At 39.2% G+C, this 27,429-nt stretch overlaps 1 long non-coding RNA gene across 1 annotated transcript; it reads left to right on the top strand.

Annotated features, from left to right (window-relative positions):
• Positions 1–1,850: 1,850 nt before the first annotated feature.
• On the top strand, positions 1,851–25,854 carry LOC124080871 (uncharacterized). The gene is made up of 7 exons (XR_006847875.2): positions 1,851–2,349; positions 2,438–2,657; positions 13,348–13,423; positions 13,804–13,883; positions 14,849–14,944; positions 18,844–18,923; positions 20,731–25,854. It is a non-coding gene; the product is annotated as an uncharacterized LOC124080871 (long non-coding RNA).
• The last annotated feature ends 1,575 nt before the right edge of the window (positions 25,855–27,429 follow it).

Below are 27,429 nucleotides of genomic sequence, written 5' to 3'. Positions count from 1 at the left end.
AAAAAATTATGCAGGAAGTAGAAATTTGGGGAATCATTTTAATATAGTTAAAATATAAACCTTATTAAGTTGAATAAGTCTATATGCTAGAAATAATTTTCTTGGAAATCTTCTTTTATATACCACCCTTTGGAAGGATGGGATAGGAAGGAGTAATGATTAGTCAGCCTTGAACAAAATCATAAAGAAATTTCCTTCCCATGCCCTTCTGTCCCTCTTGCATCTGTTCCTTAAGTGAGTAGAGTCCTCTCTGACTCAGAGGCCGTCTACACTGCTCCCTGATGCAGTCCCTTCCTGTGCTTGCCTTCCCAACAGCTGTCCAGATTGCAGAATGACCCTGTCTCCTGTTCAGCGTACAACCTGCAGGTCACCAGTGTTCTCATTAGAAGGAATTCATTTTGAAAGAGGATTCCTGAAAAAGTAATTTCTGACCCCAGAAAATATGTTTCTTATATTATCATCTGACCCTAGGACCTATTGCTAAAAGAAGTAAATTTGAGGAAGCAGAACTTTATAATAACTCTACAACCAAGCATTTAGCCTCCAATTAATCTGTAAGCATGAAAAATGATTTAATTCTTTGAAAGGGGGAAAAATACCCTCCTTCCTTCTCATTCATGATCTAACGTCAAATGGATTTTATGCCCTGTTGAAAATAGATGTGTGCTTGCCAGCTGGGGTGCCTCTACCTTTTTTCCCATGAGATGCTTCTTGTTTGGCAAAAAAAAAAAAAGTTTGGTCCGTTCACTTGGGAAAAGCCATTCTATGCATATTGATGGCAAGGCACAGTTTCAAGAGAACTGCTTTTATAAGCCCTTCTAAAATATCTTCCACAGCTCTGTGACTCAACTAAAACCCAGTCTTCCCTCTAAGGGAAGTAGGACATCCAGCTAAGCGAGAATGTAATGTCAGTTCTTTTCTTGCCTTCATCTTTCTCTCGTTAATAAATACAAGTTTTTTTAACTAGTAAATCACAAAACTGGAATGCAGAAAATATGTTTCTTATATTTCATTGTAACTTTATAAAGAGAGAGTAATCCACAATGTTCTTATTGTGTGCCTGGGACATAGTTGGAATTCAATATCTATTTGTTGAATGAATGAATAAATGAGTGAATATGTTGGAAAGTATTAATTAGGCCTTAGACTCTTCTAAATATATTAGTAGACTTTCATTTGTGTCTATTTAATATTTGCATATTCAGAAATATTGGGGATATACATACATATGCAGATCTTACAAATCTTTGTGATTTGATTTAAGCTGTATCTGAACCTTTATAAATGTTATTGTCATCTGACTATATTCATAGCAATTTTCTTTAAAAGGCAATATGATATCTTGCTTTTACTTATATATGCATTGCCAAAATATTTTTATAATATGATAGAATTCTGAATAAATTAACAGGAGAAGAACAACTCTTTTCGTAAAGGTAATTATATTTGCACATCTCAAAGAAACACCTACAGTTTAAGAAACCTTCGGCTTATATGCAGAATATACTCCTGTGTGCGCAGGGCACTGTGTCTTTGTGGCAAGTGCTTCCTTCCTGAGCTGCCTTTTGTTGTCTTGGTTGACTGACCTTATGGTATGGCTTGGTGAGAAGGGAATAGAGGTCAATAAGAGGAGAGTGGGGTAGTAGAGAGAGGACAAAGAGTGAATAAGTGGATCATTGCTAATGTCAGAATTCCAGAAATGCCTGGGATGCCTGCAGCATTCCTGCTGGAGATTGAAATAACATAACAGAGTGACCCCAGCTCTAGAGATTCCTGCCTCATTTATTTTGCACTGGAAACCACTGTAAAAATGATCCTTAGCTTTGCTTGAGCGCTGACCTACCCTTAAATCGAAAGAAACCAATAACGGCTTTACTCGCAATCCCCAATGCCAATACGTCTGAAAAAAAAATATGTTGTGAAGGGAAAAGAAGGAGGAGAAAAAAACTTTCATGAGCATAACTTATCTTTGACTGTCACAAAATCAATAGGCTTTGCAGAGCGGAGGAAATTCAATAGCTCGGCATTCATAATAAAGATTGGTTTGGGTGATTTGTCTGTCTCTAATAAGGCAGGCTTTGGACCCCAGCTTCTCTTCCTTTAACACTCAAAGGGGGTGGGGATTTCCTCATCACAGCCAAGTCCTCTTGCTTGTCTATTGTCAGGACTTTACAATGGTGCTGCTTGTCTGGCCAAGCCTTGCTTCACCCAGGAGAACAGACCTCACATTGGGGCGTGGAGTAACAGATGCCCAGCTTTATTCCAGCATTCAGCCTCCCTCGGCCTGCCTGACAGCCTTTTCATGCATCATGGATTCATCTGTTTCAATGGAAAACCCAAAGCAATGCTGTGAGTATTTATTTATTTATTTATTTTCCTGGAAACTACTTTACAGAATGAGTCCAGATATTCACTCTGGAAACTGGGCCCATTGCAGAAACATGTGGAAAAGATTTTGAGTGCCCAACCTGACCCAGCTCTCATCTGGAGAAGCTGTGCCCAAGCACTCGTCCATGTGCTCAGTCAAGTGGAGCTTTAGAGAACAGGAGAGAATGGAGAGGATGGCCATGCTGAGGCTTGCCAGCTCAGTGGCTGTGCAGCACCCAGCCCAGGTCCCTGAACATGGCAGGGAATGAGAAGACGTCAACTGAATTGAGGTAAATGTCTCCTAAACTCCTAACATGTGCCTGTCACTTTACATACTAGTCCTAATCTCCAAAGAGTGCCTAAAAACACATGCATCAATATCTCTACTTTGAGAAAGAAAGAAAGAAAAGAAAACTGAGATTCAAAGATATTAAACAGGAATCTAAACATCTGCCTGACTCTAAAGCCAGTAGTCCATCTAACTACACCAGAAATCCTCTTTTAGCTCCAATTCCGGGTCAAGGAATGAGCAAGCAGAACCCATATTAATTGATATTTCTTGTGACCTGCATGTACTAGGGTTCTCCTCAGACTTAACCTTGTATCACTCCTTTGGACTTTATAAAACCTGGATTGTCTTGTTGTCTCTACTGCTAACTCACTGTGTGATCCTATGCAAATTAACCCTTCTGAGTCCAAGTTTCTTTTCTGTAAAATAAGGGGTCTACCCCAAGGATATGGATAATAAGTCCAAGGACATTTTCCCTAAGCTTTTGTCATTTAAAATCTCAGGCCTCAGCCAGAATGAAGGGGCACTAAAGGCACTGGCCCCTGACTGGCACCTGACCACCCACCCTAATGGATCAGCTGACCCCAATACAATAAGCCCCAGGAAATTCCCATTTCACATTCCTGTCCCACCCTAATGAATCAGCTGACTCCAATACAATGAACCCCAGGAACTACTCTCCTGTCCTATCCTAAAGGAAGCCTATATAACCCAGACCCTTGCTTCAGCCTGCCGCCATTTTGTGCCCTGCAAATGAGCCATGCCAGGTGTTCAACTGATTGACTCTGTCACTGACTGAATAAAGAAAAACTGGCTGATCTGAGGTTTGCTTCCTATCTCTCACCTTCGTCATGTCTGTGTCATTTGTGATAACACACCCTGCTTCTTTTGTCTGCGTGAATACATGAGAAGAAGTATATAGATGCACTAATTCTAGAAGAAGTATGTAGATGCACTAGAAATTCTACATTTCTAGTTTAGAAATGTAGGCTAGAAATACCAGTTATGGCAAAGCCCTGTCTGGAAGGAGAGGGAAGAATAGGCAGCAGGACAGAGCGGGGTGGAGCAGTACCAGTGGGCAGTGGGCAGTGGGCGACAGGTGTCTTTCCTGCCAAAGCTGCTCTGCTGGGACATCCTGGAAAAACAGGAAATGAACATTGATCAGTCAGTCAATAAGTAACTATTGCACACTGGCTTGGTATTTGCTCTTGATTAATCTGCAGCCCACCTGCATTATGGATCAAAAACTTGGAGGCTGAGGCCACAATGGAGACAGTAGGTGATGAGAGTCTGGTTCAGTGTGACCGCAGAGGGTGTTACAGAGCTGTGGCCTCTGGAAAACTGAGTCAGGGTGAAGACCCGCCCCCCAACACTGATTCTTGTGATCAAGTCAGAAAGATTTCAGGCATGTCACTCAGAATAACAGGAATGAGTTTGTTAGAAGGAATGGGAAAGGGGAAAGAGTTGAGAGTGTCCTCTCAGAGAAGAGTGGGACAATGTGTCTCTCCTGCACTCCAATTTTTTTGAGGATCCCAGAGAAGACTGCAGAAAGTCCAGACTTTTAAGTCCCCACTGCCATGACAACTCTAGCTTACCTTGGCCCATGCTAACCAGTTCTAATTGGATTTTTTTAAAATTTTTATTATTGGTTGTTCAAAACATTACAAAGCTCTTGACATATCATATTTCACACATATGATTCAAGTGGGTTATGAACTCCCATTTTTACCCCGTATACAGATTGCAGAATCACATCGGTTACACATCCATTGATTTACATATTGCCATACTAGTGTCTGTTGTATTCTGCTGCCTTTCCTATCCTCTACTATCCCCCCTCCCCTCCCCTCCCCTCCCCTCCCCTCTTCTCTCTCTACCCCATCTACTGTAATTCATTTCTCCCCCTTATTTTTTTCCCTTTCCCCTCACTTCCTCTTGTATGTAATTTTGTATAACCATGAGGGTCTCCTTCCATTTCCATGCAATTACCCTTCTCTCTCCCTTTCCCTCCCCCCTCTCGTCCCTGTTTGATGTTAATCTTCTTCTCATGCTCTTCCTCCCTACTCTGTTCTTAGTTGCTCTCCTTACATCAAAGAAGACATTTGGCATTTGTTTTTTAGGGATTGGCTAGCTTCACTTAGCATAATCTGCTCTAATGCCATCCATTTCCCTGCAAATTCTATGATTTTGTCATTTTTTAATGCAGAGTAATACTCCATTGTGTATAAATGCCACATTTTTTTATCCATTCATCTATTGAAGGGCATCTAGGTTGGTTCCACAGTCTAGCTATTGTGAATTGTGCTGCTATGAACATAGATGTAGCAGTGTCCCTGTAGTATGCTCTTTTTAGGTCTTTAGGGAATAGACCGAGAAGGGGGATAGCTGGGTCCAATGGTGGTTCCATTCCCAGCTTTCCAAGAAATCTCCATATTGCTTTCCAAATTGGCCACACGAATTTGCAGTCCCACCAGCAATGTACAAGTGTACCCTTTTCCCCACATCCTCGCCAGCACTTGTTGTTGTTTGACTTCATAATGGCTGCCAATCTTACTGGAGTGAGATGGTATCTTAGGGTGGTTTTGATTTGCATTTCTCTGACTGCTAGAGATGGTAAGCATTTTTTCATGTACTTGTTGATTGATTGTATGTCCTCCTCTGAGAAGTGTCTGTTCAGGTCCTTGGCCCATTTGTTGATTGGGTTATTTGTTTTCTTATTGTTTAATTTTTTGAGTTCTTTGTATACTCTTGATATTAGGGCTCTATCTGAAGTGTGAGGAGTAAAAAATTCTTATAGATTTTATGGTAGGAGGAATTATCCTTATCTCCCTCCTGAGTTTCAGGATCTAGCCTAAGAAAAGGCACATAGCAGTCTCCCCATTCAGGGTAATTTGGGTTCCTATTATCAAAATTATTTCAGACCTGCATTTCTTCTGCAGATAATAGGTAGTTTGCTGAGGAATGTGACATATCCCAGCCACTTAACCCAGGCAGGGCTATAAGTAAATTGTTACTTGGAAAAGAAAGCATATGGGGGTCAGCACAGTGGGCCCATTTTATAGAATTATTCTCTTAACCTCATGTTCCCATCATTATCATCTCTCTCTCCCCTAACAAGGGAACAGTTTAGAGGTAAGATGTGTAGGGCCACAATCTTCTTCTACCTCCCTAGGCAGGAGCCCCTCTCCTGATTAACCCCACCTGCATTCAAAGAGTGATTCTGGTACAGAACTGCCAGAGGGGAGAAGATTTGCTCTCTTAACCAAGATGAGGAGCTGGAAGATGATCTGCCTAGTTAAAGGGAAAAGATGAAAAGAATGCGCAGAATCATGGAAACAACTGCCAGGTACTTGAAACTCGAGGAGTGAAGGAGCACGGGGCCAATGCCAGTCAACCTGTTCCCCACATGTTCAACAAGCTTGGGGTTTAAACATGGACATAGCTAGGGAAGGGAATAGGGAGATTCGGGTTTGTGAAGGCCATCAATAGAGTCACATATGTTGCATTTATTGTGACAGAAAATTGAAATTTGTGAATAAAGCAGCAGTCCATTTCTGTTACACACACACACTTGCACACAGTCTGAAAACTGTGATCTAGGTCTAATAGGAAGACATCACAGTCACAGGGAATGGCACTTTCTTTCATGCCATTTCACCATCCCATCTTCAGCTTCTGGCAATCTGTCTACTGTCGAAGATAAACCCAGACTCTAACCACCATCTCTGAACTCCAACCAGCAGAAAAGGAGCAAAGACAGAAAATTCTCTATTTCCTTCACTGAATTCCTGCCAAGTCTCATAAGACACTTCTAATTATATCCCATTGACCAAAACTCAGTGACTGATGTAGCTGTGAGGGAGATCCTTGGATATGTGGCCTGCAGGGATGTGTCTGTTCTATCGTTAAGGAAGATAGGGAGGATGGATATTAGGAAAAAATCTGCAGTATCTGTCATCCATTCTTAATCCAAAATAATGCCAGAGCTTTTTCGCCAGAAGCCCTAGAAAAAGCTGGCAGAAAAGGCTAGCAACTCCTTCCTATCTTGTCTAGATGACTGACATACAGGCACAGTCAACAGGTTGAACATAGAGCCACCAGCATCCCACCAACTGAGCTCACTTCACACTTCAGAAGGTAACACAATAAAACTTCCAAGAAAAGTAGAGGAGGAATTGGGGCCAGGGAGAGACAAGAAAAAAAGGAAAACAAATGAGTTCAAAGAGGGAAAAATTTATCAACTTGGATTTGGAAATTTTATTACTCTGAATAACTTGGCATAGATGCACAGAGACCCCTGGCTTTTGGTGTTCCTATTTGTCACAAAGACAAATATGTATACCCCTACACACACACACACACACACACACACACACACAATCTCTCTGTCTCTCTCTCTCTCACACACACACACACGCACACACACACACACACACACACACACTTCTTACACTCAGTCTTGCATGTCCACAGCTAAAATTCCTCATTCTGATGCTATAAATGTGTCTCTGGGACTTGATGACAGCTAACTCTTGTCTGAGAACTACTGTCATTTCATAAAAGATGATTTACATAAATTCAACTTCCTTGTACCCACAATCAGGAACACGTAAAATTTATATTATCTGTGACTTCCTTTGGAAGTGTAAGACATAAATTTAATATAGAGAAAGAAATATTTTCCTCCTCCATCCTCTGTCATCAGAGATGGTCGATGGGAATAAAATTATTTGACCCTTGCTTTAAAAGAAGCTTTTGGGATTTGGGGATTTGTGACAGCTCTTTCATAGACCTAGTGAACAAACTAATCAGACTTCCAGGGAACTTGTATCTGTTTAAAAATAAAATGCATTTTTTTTCTGAAAAATAAGCTCTACAAAGTAGATAAATTAGTGTTAGGTGAAATGTGATTCAAAATGCTCTTAAGTGGAAGGCTCCAGAAACTTTGGAGTGTGTTAGTGAATGCAGAGACAAAAAAAAAAAAAAAAAAAAAAGCCTAGTACCTTTTGGGAAAAAGTAAACTAAAAGTAAATTTAATTGCTTCTTTTGATTGCAAATAGTGATGAATTAGCAAAAACACAGTTGGCTCCTAGCCTTAGAGCACTAATCTCTAAGATATATAAAGAACTTAAAAACCTTAACACCAAAAAATAAGTATCCCAATCAATAAATGGGTCAAGGAACTGAACAGACAGACACTTCTCAGAAGAAGATACACAATCAATTAACAAATATATGAAAAAATGTTCAACATCTCTAGCAATTAGAGAAATGCAAAACAAAACTATTCTAAGACTTCATCTCACTCCAGTCAGAATGGCAGCTATTAAGAATACAAACAGCAATAAATGTAGGTGAGAATGTGGGGAAAAAGGCACACTCATACATTGCAGTTGGGACTGCAAATTGGTGCAACTAATCTGGAAAGCAGTATGGAGATTCCTTGGAAAACTGGAAATGGAAACACCATTTAAGCCAGCTATCCCACTCCTCGGTTTATACCCAATGGACTTAAAACCAGCATACTACAGGGACACAGCCATACCAATGTTTATAGCAGCACAATTCACAATATCTAAACTGTGGAACCAACCTAGATGCCCTTCAGTAGAAGAACAGATAAAGAAAATGTGGTATATATACACAATCGAATATTATTCAGCATTAAAAGAGAATAAAATCATGGCATTTGTAGGTAAATGGATGGAGTTGGAGAATATAATGCTAAGTGAATTAAGCCAATTCCAAAAAACCAAAGGCTAAATGTTTTCTTTGATATGAGGATGCTGACTCATAATGGAGGTGAGGGAAACATGGGAGAAATGGAGAAACTTTAGATAGGGTAAAGGAGAAGGAAGGGAAGGGAGGGGGCATGGGGGTGGAAATGACAGTGGAATGAGATGGACATCATTACCCTTAGTACATGTATGAAGACACGAATTGTGTGAAAATACTTTGTGTACAATTAGTGACTTGAAAAATTGTGCTCTATATGTGTAATATGAAATGAATTGCATTATGCCATCATGTATAACAAGTTAGAATAAATAATTTAATTAAGAAAAAAAGAAAGAAATGCTGAATCTTACTAAACTAACTTAGAAATTGCCAATGAAAAAGAAATAGAATGTACAGTAATGTTCACCAAGTATTCAATTTGTTTCTCTATATTTCTCAGTTGCTTTGCAATTATACTGAATCTTTGGATGAATTTTTCCCAATAAAATGTAAACAGATGTGACTTAGTATTTCCAGTCTGAGGCATAAAAAGTCCATCCCAATTTTCTTATTTTTCTCCTTTTCCCTATCATTGTGATTGAGAAGGCCTTATAATTAACTTTCTAGAGCTACAAATTGAGCAAGTCTCATTTTGCCTGGCTTCCTGAATGATAGAGAAGAGCTTTCGCCCACCAAAGTGGGACACAAAACATGAATGATAAATAAACCTTCATTTTGTTATGCTTCGATGATGGGATGGTTTATTATCACAGCACAACCTAGCTGATCCTGACTTAAACAAGAGATAACTTGTTTAAGTCAGAGAAAGCCAGGTTTTGAAATTTGAAAAGAGACAATGACAAAACCCTCAAATCTCCCAGGTTCTCAATAGCTCTCTAAACAGGAATTTTGTTAAATTAGGTAAAATTATTGCTAAAATGTTCTGTCTATCTTTACTACCAGTTATATTTTATTCAACTACCAAAAATGTTTCTGAATTAAGCAAGTCTGGGTTTGTTGGTCAACCAACTATACAAAAAAATAATAATATTTTTTTTTGCTTACTTGTTTTAACTGAGCTATTTACAATTGAATTGAATAAAATTCCAATGTGTATAAGCCCTTTCCCTAGATACCCGATTTATTGATTCTCTAATAGTCAGGAGATTGAACATCTATAGATCAAATCTTTGATAGAGGAAATTATAAAAGTTTAGGAAGAATACATTTCATAATTTCTACCAAATTGCAAAGTATACTGTGACCACGTGCTAGAAAACCTTCCATTAGGACCCAAACTACAAAATGGTAACAAGACAAATTAGGGACTGAATTGGCTGCCTGAAATAATGAGTCAATGGGGCCCAAGTCAAACTGCTGAGAGAAGGGTTTATACTGTCATTAGCCTGAAGCACCTGGTTGTCAACTTAAGCACCTGAGCGTACTCTCTAATTTCATCTGTTTCTCAGAGCCTGAATATTTGAAACTATCTGTTGGAAATAAGTAACATTAATTAAATGTCTACAGAGTGCTAATTCGCCACACTCTCTGTTTTCTAAAGTAGATTTCCATTTTACACATAAGGAAGGTAACTGAGGCTAAAAGTAGTACATAACTCAAGGGTCAGGGTCAGGATCCAACTGAGTTACCAGGTTTTTTCACCATAACATGGGCAACATTTACCAGCATATTCACATGAGTATATCCACAGGCCATACTCATGATATGGAAAACTTTTTGGTAGAAAGTTCTAATAAAAATCGATGCTACTTTTTAACCAAAGTATCTGAGTCAGTGTGCACAGATACATAATGTCACAGTCTCAATGGCCAAAATACACAGATTTTGGTGAAATTTCAGTTTGGAATGAAAGAAGCAATAAGGCAGTTCTAGGAGACAAGACTTATCATGTTAAATTCATGCTGCTCAATCAGTAAGGAGGAAGCATGCTAAAAGTTATAATTAAAAATAACATCGACACCTTGCTGGTAAGGACTCAGCACAGTGGAAAACATTTCTTTGTTCTCTCTGTGCTGATTTTGCTGCTGAATAATGCATATTAAAATTCATTTAGATTTTTGCCTTTATTTTTTAAATATGCATAAGAAAGGAGCATAGACAGGAATCTAAGGAAAAATACTTTCATTTCATTCTTCCTTTTTAAATTAGAATTTGGAAATAATCATATAATTTTCCTTTGAAACACATTCCTGATAAATAATCTTTCTGGTCATTGCACATTCCTATTCTTAGACTTATTTTATTTATTTAGTCAGTGAATTCATTCCTGTTGTGTATGAGTCATATTCATCTCATCTTCACCTCTGATTCCTACATTATACCAATATGTTGAGACTCTTGTCTTTTACTGAGGGATTGAGGGGTGCAGGGCCAGCTGAGAGAACTAAGGCAGGAGAGGATGATCTCTCTTGTCTCTTTAATTGGCCATCTGTTTCTTTAAGCAGAGACCATAGCATCACACCTTCAGGCAGGATACAGGAGTCTAGGTCGTGAGCTTCTGATCCCTGGGCCCTGAGTAGAGGCAGAGGGTGTTCCTCAGGGGTCTGTTCTCTCATCCTGAGATTACCCTCTTCCACTCACCTCCTGGTGCTGTACAAACAATATCATTACCTTTCTGTTCTATATCTGAAAGAGTTTGGAAAGCAGTGCCCTAGAAAATTCAACCTTTTATCTGTATTCTTATAAATTTCACTTTCTAGAAACAAGGTGATAACATTTCCATGTGAATAACATGCTATAACATTTCCACGTGAATGAACCCTATTTTGCTCTAATAAATTCTTCATCTGTAAAGACAGTTCAGTGAGAACTGAAAACCAAAATCACTGAAAGGAGGCACATGGTCTGAAGTACGTATTCAAGAAACATTAGTTTGCTTTCTTCTGAATCCTATTTTGTGTCTATTCTAAATGCTTACTGGAGTTCCAGCACTTTAGAGTCAGGCACTTTTTCACTTATCTCAGTTTCTGCAGTGGCCAGAATAATACCTGGTACCTGAAATATTTCTTAAATGAATGTTCATTCTTTCCTTTTCTGAGAATTTTTATATCCACTCTCAATTTCCCATTTTTTTCCAATTTCCTAAAAATTAGGGTCCAGCAGATGACACTTCTAGATTTCAATCTCCTGGGACTCTCTCTTGATACATCATTCCATATGATTTCCCATCCACTGAAATACATCTCCAACTTCTGAGGGATTCCACAAAATCACATTTGTGCTCAGGCTCTGACTTCTTCTGCAGAATATTGTTTGGATGAGGAAACAAGTGTTTAAATGTGTCCATCTATTATATGCATAAGTTAAATGCTTAAGTCTCAAGTTACCTCCTAAGACTGCTATAAACCTGAAGAACTAGTCAATTAAAAAGTAGATAAACAGCACAAAACAAAACAAAACAAAACAAACAACAGTAGTTGTTAAGCCAGAACTTAGAATACCAATCTGTTGAGGAGTATTTTTATTGTTGTTTTGTTGTCTTTTCTGTTTTGCTGTGTATCATAAGGAACTTGAAATGTAGTTTCTCAGAAAGCAAGGATTAACAAAACAATTAGTTTTCTAGCTTTTGCATACACTGTAGACATGCTCTTACTCCTCAGTTACATTTTTTTCCATTGTAATCTTTCCGTATTAACATTATAAACTCTCATTTTCTAGCCATTGCAAGAGAAGCACAAACAAAACACACAGAAACTTAAACCTTTGTTCACAAGAAAAGCAAGGCTATGGTCTTGTATTTACCTTTATTCTGGGAAAAGCAAAAAAAAAGAGCAAACATTCTTCACCCTTACCCTCAATCTCGTCTTTGAAATGATTAGATAGTGGCTGATCTCTGTCAGATCAACTCTTGCCCTGAATAAAAACTTCTATTTATAATGTCTGTGCATAAGCCCAAAATGGAGAGAAGAAGAAAGTTATATGCATAGAGTTTGATTTAGGCACTGGAATCAAAACCCAAAAGTGAACTTGGTTAACCAGAAGAATGGGGAGTGGGGAAGGGTGAGGAGTTTATTACTCTCAGTGTAAAGACAGGCTGGTTTCTGTGGGTGCCAAGGGGTAGCCCTCAATCCCCTCACAGCCCTACTCATCAGGCACTGAACTAAAAATGGCTGTTTCTTTGCAGCCAGGAAAGTGTCCCAGAATGGTTGGCTCCTTCCATTTTTATCAAAGGAGAAAGGCTGAGGCTGAGGGAAGTCACTTCAAAAGCCTATGAAAAACCTGAAGCTCAGAGGAGAGAACAATCTGGTAGCACCAAGGAGTTGTCAACTTAGAAAACCAGACCAGGCCCACCTTCTGTGTCTACTTCAATCACTTCCTCACTGCTCAACTTCCTGCCTTCAATCTCTGCTCTCTATGCCCTTCTCCAAACTGACCTATTTGGAAGCATGAGATTGATGATGACTCTTTTCATTGCCAAAGTCCCAAAGACAAGGTACCAAACTCTTATGGTACAACAGAAGGTACCAAACTCTTACGGTACAACTAGAAGTCGACCCCTCTAACTATGCCTTGCTGTTATCTCCACCTACCACCTATTATTACCCTATTATTATCAAGCTCTTCATCTTTCTCCTGACTCGACACCTGCTCTTCTTTGCCTGGAAAGCCTTTTGTCCTTATGCATTCCCAGAAGTCAGTTGCTTCCTTCTTTGTGCCATCTTTGCACTTTGTGTATATTTTGATATTGTCCCAGCATATCCTGGGTTATCTGTTGATAAGTCTCTTTCAGACTCCAGACACTGCCACATATGACCATGCAAAGCTTTCTCCTCACAACTTCAGAAAATGCTATTCACATTGTAAAATACACGATTTGACAGTGTGACAGCTCTGTCCGTACTGTATTAGTCAAAGTATAGTTAATTATTGAATACAGACTAAGCCCTACTTCTCGATCATCTCATTTTATCTACACAACAAAATTGTGAAGTGAGCACCATTCCTGTCTCCAGTTTTTACAGGAGGAAACTGAAACCTGTGGAGTATGAGTAATCTATCCAGTCCCATCGTAAGAGCTTCGAGAGCAAGGTCTGGAAATTGTTCTTCTATATATTCCCAGTGCCTACCATAGTGTCTAGAACACTGAGATACCCAATCAATACATGCTTAGGTGAATGAATGGCCTAAGGGAAATTGTACTCACTCTTTCCAGCTTCTAGAAGTGCTTCACAGAGGCCAGGACTCTTGTCTGGAATGTGAATCAGTGCTATAGTTTGAATGTTTGTCCCCCAAAGACCTTTGTGTTAAAGGGTTATCTCTAGTCTATACTGCTACCAGGAGGGAATCTAACCTGTAAGAGGTGGGGCCTAGTGAGCATTCTTAGGTTATTGAGGGTGTGCCCTTGAAGAGTTCTGGTCTCCTGCTCTCTCTCTTTCATTTCCCTGACTGAGTTGCTTGCTATATCACAGCTTCCTGCCATGATGATATGCCTTACCCCAGGCCCAAAAGCAATAGGGCCAATGGAACATGGACTGAAACCTCCCAAATTGTGAGTCCAAATAAACTCTCTTTTTAAGTTGATTACCTCAGGTGTGTTGTTACAGTAACACAAAGCTGAGTAACTCAATCCATACAGGCAAAAGGAAAGTTACATGCTCAAATAATTTAAATAATATAAATGAGTTTCAGAATAAGGGCAAATTTTCTGTCATTCATTCAACACTCTGGAAGTTTGGAACCTTTTTGGAGCTAACTTTCTGGCAGAGAAGACAAATAATAAAAGTAGAAATAATAAATAATGAAAATGTACAATATACTAAGGTAAGATGTGCATTGAGAAAAGGAAACAGAACAGGGTAGAGGTGATGGGGAGGAGGCAGGGTAATCAGCGTGCAATATAAGAGGACAAGATGCCCCCCTGGGAGAAGCACATTTGCCCAAATATTTGAGGGAATAAAGGTTCAGCAGGTAGGTATATGATGGAAAGACAAGTCTGGCAAATAGAATATCCCATACATAGCTCCTAACGCAGCAGAGAGTCTGAAAAGTCAAGGGAAAACGAAGAGGCAATATATCTGAACTAGGGGTGCCAGATAAAATCCAGAATGTAATTTAAGTTTAAATTTTGATGTGACCTTGCTATAGTCAGTTGTTGGGGTGGTAAGTAGGAAAGAATCTATAGTAAAGGAAAATTGTAAATGTTACATGGATCCTGCTCATACTAAACAATTATTAGTTGTTTTTTCCCATGACATTACAAAATAATTAGATATCTTATATTTTTATTTTCCCAGCCTACAACCCTAATCCAGATTGAGTTAGAAAAATAAAATAAAATAAAAAAATTTTGAGTCACCCTGTAAGCATGTATTTCAGACTTGTCACTGACTTTCTTTCTGGAGCAGGTGGCTAAAAAAGAGGCTATGGGCAGGAAAAAGTGTCCTGTCTCTATCTCTGTCTCTCTATGACCTTAGCTTTTATTTTCCCTGTACAACTGTGTGCCTTCCTCCACAGGAAGAAAGCTTCAGAACTTCAGAGCTTCAACCCACAAATTTTATGGCCAAAAGAGTCTAATTCACATGTGCTGTGATTCCAAACTCAAGAATCCAAGTGAGTATTCAGAATGACAGTGGAACACGGTGGTCAGGAGAACTAAGTACTGTAGGAGACTCAGCTTGCCTCGGTGTAGTGCAGTCAATCATGTTAGATGGGCAGCTCCCAAAGGAACCGCCTAATTGTGGTGGAGGCAAGAAAAGTGGTGTTCAGGGATGTGTGCACACAAAGCACTTCCGCACTTAGGACCAAGGCAGAGGCACAGCAGTAATTGCTTAATTAGATCCATTGGTGTATGGAAGCACCAATGATGTAAAAAATCCCCCAAGTGAAACTTCCAAGTGTAACTTGCATTTGAAATATATTGCCCATTTATTTTTATTTGTTTGTTTTGTTTTAAAGTGTTGCCTTTTAAATTAGCATTTCATTAATTAAACCAATATTATTCTTAATTGTTTTAACACATACCAAGGGCCTGTAGGGAGAGATGTTCTACAAGCATGCTTGGTAATGAATGGGTAGAGCTTCCTCAAACTAATAATTTCTCACAATAATCCACCATGGTGATAGTCCACATTTAGCTGATTACAATGTTATGCTTCCTATTCTGGTTTTTCTGCCATTGGGAGAGAAATAAATTTCCTAGCAGAGAATCACAATTCCACCTGGATTATAGAAGTTGGAGTCATGTTAAAAAATAATGTTTGGAGACCCTCGAGGGTCTGCACACCTGCAGCCCTCTCTCTCTCAAAAGTTTTGGATACACTGGTAACAATAATTTCACAGAATTCAAGTGATTTATCACCAGATTTTGCAATATATCTTGCCTGATAACTGTAATTACAAGGTGTCACCACTATAGCTGGCTGTTGGGGTGTCGAGGTGGAGAAATGTCTGTGATGAAGGAAATTTACAACTAAACTTGGGTGAGAGTGTTTTTCTGGCAGGAGAAGAGTGTGTGGGCTCTGGTGTTCAGGATTTGGGAGGCTGCTGGGTGCCACACAGCTGTATAGAAGCTGTGCCCAGGGGTCACCGCCAAAACCCATCAGGAAAGACACATTACAGCTGGGAGTGCTGTCTCTGTGCTCCCTGTGGAGTCAGGGCGTCTTAATTTCATACATCATTTATTCCTCCCATGGAGGGATTTCACAAAGGAATGGCCCGGAATAGTTATCAGGCAGCTTGTGACACCAGCATGTCCGGTTCCCTGTTTGGGGTACCATATCTCAACTGCTCGGGTTTTGCACAGTTCCTTTCTTTCATGACAACTTGTTTGTTTATCTGTCTGTGAGCCTTTATATTTCTCTGGAAACCTATTTCCTACCCATACTGAGATTCGTGTTCCTAATATAACATTCAGTGGAGGAGAATGTTCTGGTCCTTTCTCTGAGATCCCATATAAACAGATGCTGACCCATAGCAGAGCACAGAAGAGACACCTTTGGTGGCTTTGTCAGGGTCACTTCCTGATCATTTTCACAGGCTCTGCTTAATGACTGCACTCGTGCATGGAAGGTTCATCAAAGATGTATTCATCAAAAATAAGGTTAAGGGCTGGGGATGTGGCTCAAACTCGCTCACCTGGAATGTGTGTGGGGCACTGGGTTCGATCCTCAGCACCATATAAAAATAAAATAAAGATGTTGTGTCCACCGAAAACTGAAAAACAAATATTAAAAAAATTCTCTCTCTCTCTCTCTCTTAAAAAAAAATAATAAGGTTAAAATCTATTGTGAGAGTTCTTGTTTGGTACCACTAATTACCTGATCCTGACAGGACACTCAAAAAATCTCTGGGTATTTCCAGGCATGTGACAGAAGCTCAAATGAAAATGATTTCTTATCCCCTTTACTTTGGAAATGGCAATATACTCCCCAGTTTTGTTCAGGAAGAGGGGACTTCCTAACATTCAGTGGAGGAGAATGTTCTGGTCCTTTCTCTGAGATCTCATATAAACCGATGCTGGCCTATAGCAGAGCAAAGAAGAGACACCTTTGGTGGCTAAATAATACAGGGGTTCCATAAAGGTGAAATGTGAGGTTTGTTGGTTCCAAACACCCGGTAATTCCCCAAATACTGACACCTGTTTCTCTTTATATCATTTGATTTAAACATGGCTCTTTGGAAGTACCCACTAGGTGCCAGGTTCTTTGTGGGCAATGTGAAAAGGCAGCCTTAATACCTCTTGTCCAAAGCTAGTTTCACCCTACAGTGTTCTAACATGTTCCTACAGAAACTTTCTTTCAAATCCCAGACCTATATGTAGAGGGTTTTTTCCTTTCACAGGTCCCCACACTGCAGACCCACAGGGGGATAATGCTGAGCTGCCTCTCCTTGAGCCCTCTGTGCCTGTCTGTGCGCAACAGAGGTAACCTGAAGCAGGAGGGCCTGGAACAGACTCCCACCCACCCCAGGCTTGTTCTTTGTCCATCAGCTGAGGCACTGCTGAGGAGAGGCGTGTAGAGTGGTTGTTGGGCTTGTATCGGAATCCCTCCCCTCCCCATCTTTTGTTGTCTGTCAACTCAAACTCCTACCAGGACACATTGGGAGAAAAGCTGTCACTATGAAAGGCTTCAGCTGCCTCGCAGGGCCCAGTCGCTCTGCCAGCAACCCGGGCCTGAGCACTGGCATGAAAGTCGCGCTTCCATTTAGAGGGAAATGAAAAGGGCGAAATGAATAGACTTAAGCCCTTTTACGACTCCTTTTCAACTACACCCCACCTCTAGGCACCCCAAAATGGCCTCCTCAGGTTTTTCTTGCCTCTTTCTCTGGTAGGAAGACAATGGGGTAGAGAAGAAACACTGCTGGTAGGCTTGAAAGGCCTGCATTTTCTATCCAGATCCAAATGCTGCTTAACAGTGGAATAGGGAAATTTCCTCCTTTCACAGGATTAATTTATGTAGGGCCTGCCCCAGTTTCCGTCCTCTGACTCCATTGGAATTGCCTTATCCCCGCTTAATGAAATGCTGTTTTTATTTCCATCCCAAAGACCTTTGTGCATTTGGGGAAATTGGACAGAGGAGGTGAACTAGTCTATGCCGCCTTTAAAAGGTGGCAGGAAATGATGCAGACCAGGGGTTTCTAATGGTGAGGGTAGATGATGGGTGGGTAAGTAGGACCTTGTGTTCGGAAAGAGAGGGAGAGAAGTGCCCCCTGTGCATTTGAATTTTGCCAACTCATTCTCTTTCTTCAGCCTTCCAGCAGGCTCTTGCTTTTCAGTTCACCTACCTCTTCTCTCTCTTGGAGCAAAGCATTGATTGCCACCAGGCCCAGAGCTAACTATTTGTTATTCAGGTCTTTTTAGATCACCATTAGCCACAACTTCAGACACTGGGCTTCTGTTAGAGGAAGAGAAGGAGGAAAGAAGATAAATGAGTGTAAAATATGCCAAGCTTAATGAAATATTATTGCCATTATGGGTCACCTTTCATCTTAGGGTACACCTCTACCATTGCTGAAGAAAAGGGATTTTTTGTTGTTGTTTTTAAAAACAACCTACCTCCTTTTTTAATATATCACCTTGCTTCAGTTCTTTTATTTCCTCTTACTAAGCCTATCTTATTGCTATTTTCTCACTTTGATTCCTCTAGCATGCATGGTTGGGACCAAGCCTTTCTTGGGAACCATCTGTTGTTCATGATGAAAAATAATTTTGGAGAACAGAGCAAAAAGGAGTGAAGGGACATTGCTGAAACATGCCTGTGAGAACCCTCCATGAGACCCCCCATGACCTGTCTGCCCCTTCATTTACTTCCATGCTCCAGGTCCTGGATGATGAATGTACTTACCCTGATCTAACTAATGAACTCAAACTTGAACTCTTGCTTCAGTACCCAGCAAGAAATGACCCTCCTCTGTCAAACCTGATGTGGTTTTGCATGTTTCCACTTCCTCTCCTCTGAAAACCTCCTGTATAAATATGCTCTGGGTATTACCTTATGCATGTCTCTCCCCAGTGAGAACCACTAGCTCCCGAAGAATAGGAATTGTGCCTTTCATCTTCAGAGCCTGGTGCCTGGCACACAGTGGGGAGTCGGTAAGTGTTTCCCTGGTATGTTTAAATAGACTGTTCCCCACCTCTTTGTCACCCTTCTATTTTGCTTGAATTTCTGCTAATTGACCCAGAATATTTCCTTTATCTTCATCATGGCCCACTGTGATAATGATGCCTACTACCAAGGCTCTTTGAGTTTGGAGTGACAAGAATATTAAACAGGTTGCATGTGAGTGTGTTGAATGTTTTTAAAAAGTCTGTACATATGCATATGTATAAACACACAGATATATGTATAGACAGTAGCATTTTTATTGTTTTTAAATTGGATACTCATGAGCTTTTTTTTTTCTCTAAGTCAGAAACAGAATCCCAGACTCCAATTGTACTGAAGCAATTTATTTAATGAATGTGTTGACACTCCTTTTCCACATCTGTGAAATGCAGGGATTGAATCGGAGTCTCTCTACAGTCTCTTTCAGGTCTAGAATGCTCACTGAGGAATAGCCTCTGTGTGGGGCAGGTAAATTTGGGCTGGGAAGCTCAAGTGATCATAAAGCCCCACCCAATCCTTCTAGACTTGAAGCAAAATCCCACAAAGGGCTATTTTGATGAGTACCCCTGGCTGCCAGCTTCGACACCAGCCATAGTGACAAGGGCTGAGGAGTAAATTGCATCTCCTCATTAAGAGGCCCAGTTGAGAAATGTACTGGGGTGAAGTCAGGGACAAATCAGAACACTAGCAACCTTCTCTGGTACAATTAATCATTTCTTGCCTCCACTTGATGTTATCTTATAAAATAACAAAATCTACTTTAAAAAATTAATTTATTGGTCTTTTTCCATTAAATACTATTTGGCAAAATATAGTAAACATGTTCTCTCCTGGTGTTTGTATTTTGGGGGCAATCTTCCAAGGGTACCCAAGAAGTAAAGTAACAACAGTATATAGTCGCTGCATAGCACAGTATTTTACTGATTTATTTGTATGGACTTGTTTCAAGCCAGGATTTTCAAAACATCACCACATGTAAAAATGTCTAATATAAAAGCATTAGACTGTAATATAAGCAATGGAATGATTATTATCATAATTGTACTTTTAAAAAAGATTTATCCATGGGCTTAAAAGTAAAGACTTGTGTCAGGTCCAAAGAGAAAGAAAAATCTTGAAAGATTTCCAGTGACATGGTACTCATGAGGAAATGTGTTATGGCTGCTTCTGCTGTTTTTGTTTTGTTTTGTTTTGTTTCCTTTTTTAAAATACTCACTTTCCAGAACATTAAAAACCATAAAAAGAATAGATTAATATAAGCATGCATTTTTTTCTATATATTTTAAAAAACTTTCATTTTTGCTATAAAATACCATTTGGAACATTTCAGTTTTGCTCGAATGTTTTGACACTCTGTTCAGGAGATTTGGTAATAGAGATAGCTCGTTTATTCTGCTGTTCATGTCTAAATTCTACATGGCTGGCTAACACAAACATGCAAATTATATTTAAATGTTCATGACCTTGGCAAATTTGTGTGTGTGTGTGTGTTGCTGTGGCTTTGCCCTTCCTCAGCTGTAGCTGTAACTATATCTTTTTTTTAACACTCTGAACAAACATGTACTCAGACTGTTTTGAATTCTGTGCCAAATCCAATTTCTTTCTTTCCAGTTATGATGTTTTAAATTCTAAACAGATTCCTTCAAGAATGAAATTTCTGTGTATAGCCTACTTTCTTAAAAACAATCACTAAACTTAAAGGAAATGTGGAGATTATGTATTATTACTTTATTCCGTATTTTGACTTCTCTTATTACCACACTCTGACTTCTCTTCTTTCTTGTTCCCTTCAAGCACTGTGTCAGTTCCCCCTCCCTGCCTCTCTGTGCCCATTTGCTCTCAAGTACAGCAGCTTCTATGACATCCTGTGATGAAGTGGCATGAGATGATAGCAAGCCTCAGTTACAACCACCGATGGTGTCCTCAGGAAGCAAACCTCTCCATTTACCTAAAACTCTACCAATAGGAGAAAATTGGCTTGGGAATAATTACAAATCAAGAGCATTCATCTTTCCAAACATTCTTGTCTGCAGTTGGGCGTATATGTGATTTTAAAACAGCTACTGACTTACGAATGTCAAAATTCTTGCTCTGTTCTTTTTTTTTTTTTTTTTGTTAAGCATTAGGAACTACATCTAGCACTTGGGAGCTTATTAATGACTTCCCCCCATAACTGGTTTGTCCCAAGAATGCTGAATAAGAAGACAAAGACACAGTACCAGGGTTGAGAGAACCCAGACCAACTTAAGTGAAATTGTCAACCCCCCAGGGAGGCATTAATAGTTTATTGTGTATGGAAGATGCAAAGGCAAGTAAAGGAAGAAGGCTAGTAACCTTTAACATTAAGAAAAATAACTATTATTGTGACCAGTGTAGCATGAAGCACAAACAGAGTATTCTCCCGGCAACAAAACATAACATGTAGCCCACCAGAGCAATTAATAAAATGAAAGCGCCGTTTCTTGCAGATGGATATGTAGGAGAATAATGGCGCAGGGCTGCACTGAGCTGTCATGCATCAGATACTACATCTGTTATGGAAATCAGGGGAAGTGGGGGCCTTTTGTTCATGCGAGAGCCCTCCCAACAGGGATTTGGCTGGAGTAGATTTTCTTGTTATTAAACATGATTTCTAGCTACTCGAGAGCAGATGCTTCTGCAGCATTTGGAACTAATAACCAACCTTCAAGTGTATGCCACCCCTCCTTAAAGAGGCTGGTACTGTCTGAGAGACCAATTTCAGCTCAAAGATAATGTGTTCGGTTCAGTTTCTACTTTGCACATGAATGACACTGATACCAGATGAGCCTTCTGGCCTGGGGTTTGTGAGAGACAGTGAAACAATGACACTGATCCTAAAAATGATCACATTGTAAAGTTCCCTATTTTGTCTTAGAGTAAAGGTTGAAGTTTTTCAGGTGTTCTCATAAGGGGCAATTCAGAGTGGGAATCAGCAATGTGGTGGACTTTAGTTGGAGAGCAAGGCATGGGAATGGAGGGAAACAGTCACACTCATCCTGAACCAGACAGGTACCCCAGCCCATGTCCTTCCCAGGAGGACCTCTGGGCAATGATGTTTTTTTCAATAATCCGTGAGTCTGCAAGTCACTACAGAAAAATAGGTCTTCTTCATAAACCACCCAAAACAAACTGCTCAATATCTTATGCTTGAGTTATTTTATTATGTCTAAAGACAACACACTAATTTTACAAAATAATAATAATAATAGCCACTAAAAAATAAAAATAGAAATCAAGCAGTGTATTTCTACTTACTTTATAGATGACAAATATGTGTTCAGATCAAAATCTTTGCAGTTATAAAAGAAATTTGAATTAAGGTAAAGAAGTGTCATGGGGAAAACTTTTAATCACTATTCAACAACTTTTAAAAATGCAAAAGCTAGAAAGTAAATAAAAATTTTTACATGTTGTTGGCTGTTCTATTACAGATGGTTATAGGGCAAATATAGATACAGATACAGATCATGCTCTTATTTTATATTTTACTTCTGAACCTTTTTGTTTTTTCATTTTATTTCAAGAACTGCCCCGTAGTTTGTTTTTACGTCCTTAGAAACTGGACAGTAACCAGGAATGCAGCCTGTGCCAACTATGATGCAACTTGGAATGGCAACATATTAGACATTTCTAAACATAGAAATAAAAATAGGTATTCTGTTAATGGAATTTGCCTGATTTTCAGAGGCTATAACTTGAACTTGCTCCATCAACTCTGGTTATAGCTTGAAACACTCTTCCAAGGCTTGAGAGTTTTGACTTCCCCATCCTAAATCATCTCCTGTGATTCTATGTGGCCTGTCCCATAAACAGCAATCTCAACCTGTTGAGTTCTCAGCTACTCGGTAGGCCCATAGGATGCTCTCCTTGATTGAAACTGATTCAATTCAATATATAACTAATAAATAACCCCAGGGCCTTGTCCAAAGCACATTTTGATCAAGTATAATGAAAATCTGTGGTTGATTGATCAAGTCTACTCTTGAGAAATTTACCTATCTGCTCACAGGTGAGCCATTCCCATGTTTTTCCCATGTTATTACAGAAATGTTATTGCCTAAAATAACATGACAAAAGTGGTTTGCACTAGTGAGTTTACTTCAGCTTTTCATGTGCTTTCAGATACTCCATAACATTTCATTGGATCCTCATTGTTATTTGGAAAAAGTAACAGATGAATGTTATTGCTTTCATTTTCCAGATAGGGAAACTGAGCCTAAGGAAGATCAAGTGTTTCCCTGGCTAGCACACAGACAGAAAGTGGTGAAGTCGGATCTGAAGCCTGGGGCCTCTACCCCAGTAAGAAAGAGTCCATTAAAAGTTTTTTCTTAATTGTCTTATGCCATATTACTTTGAATATGCAATTGAGTTTTTATTTCTGTAATTATAGTTAGAAGTCTTGATAAAATCTCCAAGCTAAATGAACATATTTCAAGCTACCACTGTCTTCCCATGGCTGATAAGTTTTTGCCATGTTTTGAGCAGGTGTTAAGGGATTCGGTATGTGAGAAAGCTTTTAACTGAGATGTGAACCTGGACATTCCAGTCACTGGTGATCCATAAAGACGTGGTGGGTAGATATTTTTTCTTATTATTTCATACAAACCATGTTGTTAACCTTAATGCCCTGGCCAGTTTCCAGATAAAGGATTACAATTTGCCTTGCTAAAAAACGTTCCCTGCTGCTTTAATTAGATATGGTATTTCCCTCCCTTTCGGCACAGTCTGTAGAGTCGCTCGGTCCTGTCAACCAGCTGCTATCACTCACTCTAGGAGGATAAACGATTCTTCTAATACCAAGAGACAAAGCAAAAGCCACAAAGCTGCATTTCCAAACAATATGCAAACTTAAATGACGGATGGTTAATATTTTAAAAATTAAATCATAGAGTAGGAAAGGCGCTTTTAAGATTATCCCTTTAAGCTAGATCATAGAGATCACCAAATTAATTTAGCCAACTCTGCTTTTAAAAATCCACTCAATTCTGGCAAAAAAAAAAAAAGGAAAGAAAAGAAAAAAGAAAAAGAAAAACAATTAAGCCAATTGACTTTGGGATAAATGTCTATTTATTCAACTTGCTGTTTGATATACACCATAACAAGGGTCAGCACAGTCCTAACCATTACCACGAAAATAGATAATTTTAAATTCTCTTGTAACATCCTAAATGTCATCAGTAAGCATTTACTTAACTGAATGAAAATCATTTAAACCAAGGACCAAGAAAAGAGACGAAGAAAAAAAATGAAAAAAGAAAAAGGAACATTCCACACTTTGCAAGTGGATTTGTGAAGAAAAATGAAATATTCATAATGTGTTACTGTAAAACAGTTTTCATGGGATTATGTGCAAAAGGCTATATTCCATATGGTGTTTCCAGACTGCCATCCCAGAGAGCTGCCATAAGGTGAGAGCTGGCTTGACAGAGGCAGTGCCCATCTGCATTTGGAGGTGCTGCTGCTGCTGCTGCTGACAGGGCACATCTCCCTGTCTGGGCATGACTCAAAAGCGGACAGTCCTCCCTGAGCTCACGCAGCACCTGTCCTTTACTTACCATTGAAGTTACTGAGTGTGACTCCACCTCTCAGCTAAGGCAAATCCTTGCCTTCCCACGACCAAAAGAAAACCCATTTGGGGTTGCTTCCTCCATATTTAAATAACGGTCAATTCCTTTATCCATACAGAACCTCTCAATTCACACACTTTCTCTCTTCTTCTGTTTACTGAGATCCATTTTCTTGCTTTTGTTCCTAGTGAACCACGAGGTTGGAATTTGAAGAAGTTAACCGTTACTTCTCTGCAGGTACTTTGCACTCATTGAAGAAATTGCATATCTGCATATTTGCCTACATCAATGGAGTTTAAATGCCAAACATAAAAATGTGATGGCTTAACACAGGAAGCCTGTGTTGAATGCTTTATATTCAGAAAGGTTGTCATTAAATGAGGGAGACAGGCCTAGAGGGTGGCAATATGGAATGGTAGGGATTGTGGAAAACTGGAGCCCTTATTTGTTACATAAAAGAGAAAGCTTCTATTAGGCACTTATTTAATTTGCAAATTATAGTAACTAATATAAAAATTTTAAGAAATTTTATCAAGGTCAAGCTAAACATAAGTATACCCCCAGGTGTTCTGTGTTTGTGTCCCCAGAAGAATGGCTAAGATGTTAGTTACATTGACATTAATTAAGCTCAATAAGAGGCCAAGCCAGAGAACAGTGTGAATTGTTCAAATATGGGAGACTGGTTTTCCCAGTCATCCAATATGGGAAGAATGTCCACCCAGCAGAAGTTCTAGGAACGGGATTAATATATCATGTGAAGGGAAAGGGGATTATTTCTGAATCTAATACAGGATTCTAAAAGTAGATAGGGATTTTTCCAGCCACATCATGGTACTTTCTTCCTCAGTACTGTACTTCACCCTCTCTGAAAGACTTTTTTTAAAGTTTCCAACGAAAGCAAAAACAAAGTGGGATACTCATGGGACTGCAGAATGAATGAGTAACACATGCTAAAAATAAAGAATAAATATCAACAGAACAACTGTGTTTGGTAACACGAGAGTGGCTGTCAGATCTGATTCTCTGGCTCCTATACTCACCGGATATGTGTTCTTAGGTAATCCTTTTAACATTTCTTGACCCATTTAAGCCTTAATAACATAAGGTAGTTAAACTGTGTCAATCTATTCATAAGGCTAGGTCAGTTTTGCATTGACAGTGGACTCCATTCTTCAAGTGAATTTGTCTACCACAGAAACCACCGCAGAGAGCAAGTAGAAGTAGAGTTGCTTCCAGGGAAGAACATAGGGCCTCTGAGATTGTTCTTCCAAACATGTTTTGAAACTGGTGGGCAAAATTATTTTTAAGTTTCTATTATTGAAATTCAAAACTTAATTTACTAGAGACACATTTTTATCCTAAAATAAAACATTTCTACTTAAAATAAAATTAGAATGCTTTTTTTTGGCCTCAAACTAACCTTCTGTTACAACTTTTTTATCAATATTAAATCATCTTCTAAATGTCCATTGTATGCTAAAAATATTATCCTGGCCTCCAAAGAACTAATAAATGTTTTTGTGAAGTCAAGATTTTTGTTCAAAGTTAAAAACAATAATTATAAACTAATAAGAATGATAAATAAACTTGATAAATCATAATTGTGTTCATAGAACAAACATGGTTTATCTAGTAATAAATGAGGACAATTTTCCTTTATGGTCTAAATGACATTTGGCTCAAACTTCCAATGACACAGTATCCTTAAATTATTCCTGGGCATCCTTAGGGAATTACTTCAGTTTTACTCACAGGAGAGCATTTGCTAAACTCACTTCTCACTGTCTTGATTTTTCTCTGTGGCTGCAGCTCCCTCGGCTAATGTCACTGCTTTATAACTTGTCTGCTAGGGTGCATTGTCAGCCTGCTGCTGCTACTCTTCAGGAGACAGTGCTTTCGATGCTGCAAAAATTCCTCCCTCCATGTATCACAGCAGTTCCAGTTGCTGTGGAGATGGCGGGGTGGGGGTGGGGCGTCCTCTTCCCAAGAACTTGCCACATCTGTTTTAGTTGATCTTCAAAGTCCTGGAATGACTCTTCAAAACTGGCCCTGAGGTTCTCCACTCTTGATCTTCTGCTATAAATGCTCAAGAAACTTGCTCATCAGCTCACCCTCTATCATTTAAGTAAATAATGTTTTCATTGCCCCCAAATAACGAATGGCCACCTTCCATATTTGAGAAATTTGTGAGTTTTGGAAATTTTCTTAAATAAAACAGATCATTCAGGATGGGTTTGGTTATGCAAAATCATCATCATCATCATCATCATCATCTCCGAATTTTAGTGGCTTAAAAAAATCAAAGATAGCTAAAAACAGAAGTGTCATGTCACTTAAATTCGCAACTCACTGCCAAAGCAAGTCATGTGGCCATACCCAACTCCAAGAGAGAAGAGAAGTGCCCTTCCACTTGGTTATGATTAGAAGGCCAAGAGCTAGAAATATTTGATTAAAACCATTGATGGCCACATCTCAAAACAATCTTCCACTGAATTGAATTGGAGTGTCTACCTCAGAGATAGAAAACCACTTGCAGCTTTATAGGCCAGCTTCCTGATTCCAGCCCTTCTTAATATTTCAAAACTCTCAAGAATTAGAAGTGTCCAGCGATATAACTCAACATGCAGTTATTTAAATGGGTCTCCAATGACATTTTGAAAGTTTAAGAAACATAATAAAAAAGAGGTAGAATATGAACTGGACCTCAAAGGAAAGGGCTCAAATTTTTTAAAAAGCAAATAAGGGAAATGAAATCCATAAATACACAAAGGAAAGAGTGGACATCTCAAAGTATGGGGAATAGTGGGCAGAGTGGGGTGCTTCACTAATGGTCTGTAGCGCAGTAGTGGTTGACATGAGCTGAGCAGCAGCTTTGCCAACAGATCACAGAAGGACAGGATGAGGA

This window comes from Marmota monax, unplaced genomic scaffold, assembly GCF_021218885.2.
Source record: "Marmota monax isolate L192 unplaced genomic scaffold, Marmota_monax_Labrador192_F-V1.1 WCK01_AAM20220418_F8-fsc00048, whole genome shotgun sequence".
Taxonomy (NCBI): domain Eukaryota; kingdom Metazoa; phylum Chordata; class Mammalia; order Rodentia; family Sciuridae; genus Marmota; species Marmota monax.
This window is presented reverse-complemented; position numbering and strand designations above follow the sequence as displayed.